Raw genomic sequence first — 6000 nt, 5'->3', positions numbered from 1 at the left:
GTTAGCTATAGAATCCCTCTTGGTAGCTGTTCTCTACTTGCTTTACCTGTAAAGGGTTTGAAAGTCTGACTGCATGCATAGGTAAAGGGAAGTGAGTGGGCACCTGACCAAAAGAGCCAATGGGAGGGCTAGAACTTTTACAAATTGGAAATAAACTTTCCTTTGTCTGTGTGTTGTGGTTCTCCAGGGAAGAGGGGAACAGGGCAGCAGTTATGTTGTGAGAAGCTGAAGGTCTGGTATGAAAATCATCAGAATCATACTAGAATTGCTTATTTGGAACCCAGATATGTAAGTAGATGAGAAAATGTGTAGGAAAACGCGATTAGGTTTATTTTGTTATGGCTTGTGGATTCCTCTGTGCTAACCCCAGATGCTTTTGTTTTTTGTAACCTTTAAGCTAAACCCCCAGAAAACTATTTTGGGTGCTCAATTTTTGGAATTGCTTTTTTAAAAATCTAGCTAGTCTGCATTTTCAGATGTATTTTCTTTCTTTTTGTTTCTAATAAAATATACCTTTTTTTTTTTTTTTAAGAACAGGATTTGGGTTTTTGTATCTTAAGAGGTTTGTTCACATTTTTTAGTTAGCTGGTGGCAATAGCTGATTCTTGTTTTCCTTTTTTAGCTCTTCCCCGGAGGGGGTGTGAAAGGGCTTGAGGGTACCCCACAGGAAGGAATTCCAAAGTGCGGCTTCCTGGGTTCCAAGGGGTTTTGCATTTGGGTGGGGGAGGCATCTTCCCATCCAAGATCAGAGAGAAGCTGTGACGTTGGCAGTTTAATACAAGCCTGGAGTGGCCAGTATTTCCTTTTTAGAATCCTTGCGGGCCCCCACCTTCTGCTCTTGAAGTGCCAGAGTGGGGAATCAGCCTTGACAGCGTTAATTCTCCTCGAGGAGCAATGGAGAGTGGCGCCACAGGGAAGCCATATTTTGGTTCTGTTTGTGCAGCACCTAGCACAATGGGGGTTCGGTCTATGACTAGAACTCCTGGGTGTTATGGCAATCCTGGTAAAAGGCATTCTGTGTCTGAGTGGTGTGTGCCATGAAACTCTCTCGCAGAACAGATCTTTGGGAGAGGCCACTGGTAGCTCACCACCCGCTTTGTCATTGATTGTTGATTGGCTTTCTGGGAGGAAGGACGGCTTGACTGATGGTTGGCAGGTGAGTCCTCTTCACTTTTGGCTATAGGAGAAGGTTGCCTGGGAGTGCAGAAGTGCCACATAGCCATGTTTGGAAGGAAAACTTGTACTTTGCATTCAGATCCTGTGGTTAATCATATAGCCCTTACTGGAGTAGTCTCACTGATGTCAGCTGGGCTGCTCAATGGAGGTTGGATGGTCTGGTAGTTTAAGGCACTGGACTGGGACTCAGGAGATATGGGTTCAATTCCTGACTTTGCTACAGACTCCCTGTGTGACCTTGGGTAAACCCTGTAATCTTTCTCTCTTCCATCATCTGTAAAATGGGGATAATCCTTCCTTTGCCTCGTCTATTTAGGTTCATGCTCTTCAGGCCAGGGACTGTCTCTTACTGTATGCGTGTGTGTGTATACAATGGATAGCGCAGCAGGACCCTGAACCCAGCTGGGACCTGTAGGCACTATGATCATAAAAATACTGCAATGGGAAGGGGTTGGTAATTCTTGGCTCCTGCCACGGTGAGTTGTAGAGCCCTGGGCCACCCCTCAGAAAGCCCCATCTCCTCCACAAACAAGCTTCCATCTCACAAGAGGAGTTGCTTGCACCTGAGGAGGACCAGAGCTGTGAATGTGTGGGCGGGAGAGGCAATCCTCTAGGTATTCTGGGTCTCCTCCTCAATGGATAATTCTTTGCCTGCTGGGAGAGGAACACAATACAATTCAAAAATCCAAAGCCCAAAGCAGTAACATGGATGATCCAGCAGTTTGTTCAAATAAGTACCTGGGTTCTTATGCTTAACTAGTCAAAGACTTTGTATCAACTCACAGCTTTAGACCTCTCAACTCTGGTAGATTTGATCCTGGTGTAAAAGGGCTACAACCTAAAAGGGCCCCAACTAGTATTGTGACTTTAGTAGACATTTTTATCATATACATTGTGTGCTAAAGCCTGACTGGTTTGGGGGTTTCTTTTTCACTAATATAGTAGAATTCTCTTAATTTTAGGGCATTGTCCCAAATAACCAGTTGTCTTGATTATTGAGAAGACAGTTTGCTTGATCTTTTGCTTCTACTCTTGATGACTTCCGTATTAAACCAACAGGAGTCCTCAATGTCCTGCCTATTCTACAGCGCAACCACTGGTCAATTAGCCACATGCATACAAATGTAGGCAATTGCAGTTCTGAATACACAGCATAATGTGGTTTTTGTTATGATCGTGCTAAACCAGTTCCTTGAAGAAGTGTCAATAAAGTAGCTGGGCTGATCACATAAAGTACAGTACTGCTTCCTTTTGGGGTCAGCATGCTGTACTCCATCAAGAACAAAAAAACAAACAGATGTCCCAATCCTTGGACTACTTCGCTGTTTAAAGTCAAGCGTGTGTTGTAAAACTTTTCAGGATCAGGGCCAGAGTTAAAAAAAGCAAATTAGGGAACTGTTTAAATGGAGAAATTTTACTGTTTTACTTAAAAAAAAAAAAAAAAAAGTCCACAACAACCCAAAACTAGCAACTAAATTTCAGCCATATTAGTCATTCTTGGCCTAAGGAAGGAGGAGGAGATGGGAATTATTATATACTAGATTAAACAGAAGTCACTAATCTTCAATCCTTCTGGTTTCTTACTAATCTAATTAATAGAATTTAAGGAAATTCCTACTAAGAATTTAAAGGTTTATTCCATTAGTGAACTGATGTCCTACCCTGTGTGCTAATGAATACAGGATTATAGCCCCATCTTCTGGAATAAAAACTAATTTTTTCTTCTTTCACATAGTATTTTAAATTGGAACAAAGTACATCAGAGATAGTGGAAGCAAACAGGCAGACGCAGGGAAATTGAATAGAAGGATATTTGCAGAACTCCTGCAAAGATGCCCAGATCTATGGTTCATTTAGAGCCACAAGCTACATTGCATACAAATGTACCATTCGCACCCGTCTGGCATAAAATGAACTCCTCTGCAGAGCTGCTGAATGAGCACAAAGAATAACGACTTCTCCATGCGGAGGTCACTGCCGCCTGTGTTCTTCAACTTGCATGCAAAGTGGACTGCAAATGAGACACCTCTGTAGGTGCCAGAAGCTTAACTACGAGCTCTCAATGTCTGCAATACCTACCTTCTGCCTTGGGAACAAAGTCATAAAATATCAGTCTTCAATACAGCCAGACTAGTAGTAACATCACTTTTCCAACACCTGTTTTGATCTACCATACGATTGTAATTTTCCGACATATAGAAGTACAAACAAACTGTGGTAGGTTTGCATGCTCTCAAATTAAAAATATGGAGAGAGAAGTGGGGTATCAGCTCTCCAATAGAAAAGTCAGAAACTTCCAGTCAACATGAATGTTAAATACCAAACAGAAAGTGGGTACACCCTTATTTACAGCCTTGCAAATTGTCAATGGGCCTGGCCCCTCTGGTGTGATCTTAGGGTGACCAGATGTCCCGACTTTATAGGGACAGTCCTGATTTTTGGGTCTTTTTCTCACATAGACACCTATTACCCCCCCACCCTCTGTCCCGATTTTTGACACTTGCTATCTGGTCAGCCTATTTATCCGGACCAGTGATCTGCTAGGTCACTCCAATCCTTGACTGTGGGAGCCAGCCTTACCCTGCTCTGCTGTGAGAGCCCCCACTCCTGGGCTATTCACGCACAGCCTCTAGCATGAAAGCTGCTCCTTGGATTGTGCAACCAAATGACACTAGCCAATATCTCTGGTCCCAGACACAACCCTACGAACCATCATCTTGCAGTGTCCAGTTATGCCTGCTGGATGCTGCAAGCTTATATGAGTTCGTCAATTTAATAAAGAAATTGATAGGTACCAGGCTTGTTATCCCAAGTGGAGTCTCTGACACACTTCAAACGCATTACTTCAGGTAGAATAAACAAATTTATTAACTATGAAAGATAGATTTTAAATTATTATAAGTCAAAGCATAACAAGTCAGATTTGGTCCAATGAAATAAAAGCAAAATGCATTCTAAGCTGATCTGAACATCTTAACACTTTCAATGTCCTTACAAACTTAGGTGCTTCTCACCCCACCCCACCCCACCCAGCCATCCCTGTCCCCATCCCAGTGTAGACACAGCCCCACCGGACTCTTGCTCTGGGAGTCTGCCAAAAGTATCCCACATGCCATCTTCCTTTGTCCTCTACACAATCAAGTCTGATGGACAGTCAAGTTTCCCCACACTGCACCATGAACAAAGGGCTAGAGTGGCCACATTTGGGGAGGGGTGGGGGAAGGGTGCTAGAAAGTTTGGGATATGCCTGGTTGGACTCAGTCACCTGGTGCAGTGTAGACACTACAGCCCCAGGTTCAACAATTCCTAATGTGAGCTAATGATTGTAGATGCTCAAGCCGTAGGTTAAAACCATGGACTTCTAACTTGAGTTCTACTAATCCTGGGCTTACATCGCACTGTAGACATATCCTTAGACTCTGCTGTTTTCTCTGTCAGACCACAACTGGGGATGGAGGTTCAGTTGTGTTGTACACAGACACACCCTTGCCCTTTGCTTCTTCAGCTCCCAGCTCTGACAGGAGAGGTTAGTGGCTCCACTTTTCACTTGGGAGCATCAAGCAATCCTTGCCTCCAGCATTCTTGGTGATGCCAGAACAACAGGCGGAGGTCCTGGCTCCTTGGTGGTTATCATACAAACGTAGGGCTGGAAAGGTCGTCTAGCCCAGCCCCCTGTGCTGAGGAAGGGTTATGAAAGTTTACATAGTCCTTCTCGGGGAAAATAGGGAATGTTGCCTGACCAAAGCGTTCATGTACCCAAGTTCCCCCTGTGATGTTCAATTCTGCATTTCCACTACAAACTAGGTCACTATCCAGTTTCGCTACTGTGGCAGGACTGCTGTGCTGCAACTCCCAGAGGCTGAGGCAGAAGTGATTGCAGTACAATCTGTGAAGCACTTTGAGATATTTATGGATAAATGGGAACCATTAAATGCTCACTATTAAGCGTTTCTATTTCAGCAGCCAGTTATTCTCTGTAGTTACAATGTGCAGGGCTAATAGGGCATTTAGATACTTAAGTAACCAGCTGAGAATAGACACCCCCCCCCAAAAAAAATGGTAAATATAACCCCTCCACAGTGTATAATCTCACCAGGGTGCCTGGTAGAGAAATACATTAGAGTCCATACACAAAAAGGCAACACAAGCTTTTGGAATAAGAAGGAACCCCTTAGTAAAACACAAAAAGAGGTTTTTGATGGACTTTGAAACAGAATTTTAATATAAAAATACAAATGAAACAAAAAACTGGCCAGCTCAATGTTCAAGTCATTTAAAACCTCCAGCCATTCTGTCAATTAACTGGAGCCCTTCATTCTTATGGAGGTCAGACAGACGTCTAAGCAAGCTGAACGCTCTCCCCTAAAACAGAGATGTTCAGATGCAACAACTTTTCAAAGCAAATGAAAGCAAAGTGTGTGAGAAAACATCAAGGAAAAACTTCAGCTACGTCCATAAAAGGAAAAAAATGAACCAGAACCACTGGTCACTTGCTGGCCAGAGTAGCACCAATTCTTTCCAACTGCAATGCCAGTATCATGGGCATCTTTAAACTGTTGGGGTAAAGCTCTTAGTTACATCATTTGTTTGGGACCAAGGAGAAGGATGCACGTCTCTAGTCACAGTTACTGGCTTTGGAAGAGATTAAAGGGATCCCTATAGCCAGTCCTCTAAGGTCAGATTACTGACAAGTAAATCTTTTGACCTGGTTAAATAGATGAAGGTTGTCCAGACACACGGCATCCCTAATAGGTAGCTGTACTGAGGGTTTCCCCTCAAAAGCCCAATCTGAAGTGGAGGGCGTTAAGGAGCTAGGACCTGGAT

Source organism: Lepidochelys kempii, chromosome 11, assembly GCF_965140265.1.
Source record: "Lepidochelys kempii isolate rLepKem1 chromosome 11, rLepKem1.hap2, whole genome shotgun sequence".
Lineage (NCBI taxonomy): Eukaryota > Metazoa > Chordata > Testudines > Cheloniidae > Lepidochelys > Lepidochelys kempii.
This window is presented reverse-complemented; position numbering follows the sequence as displayed.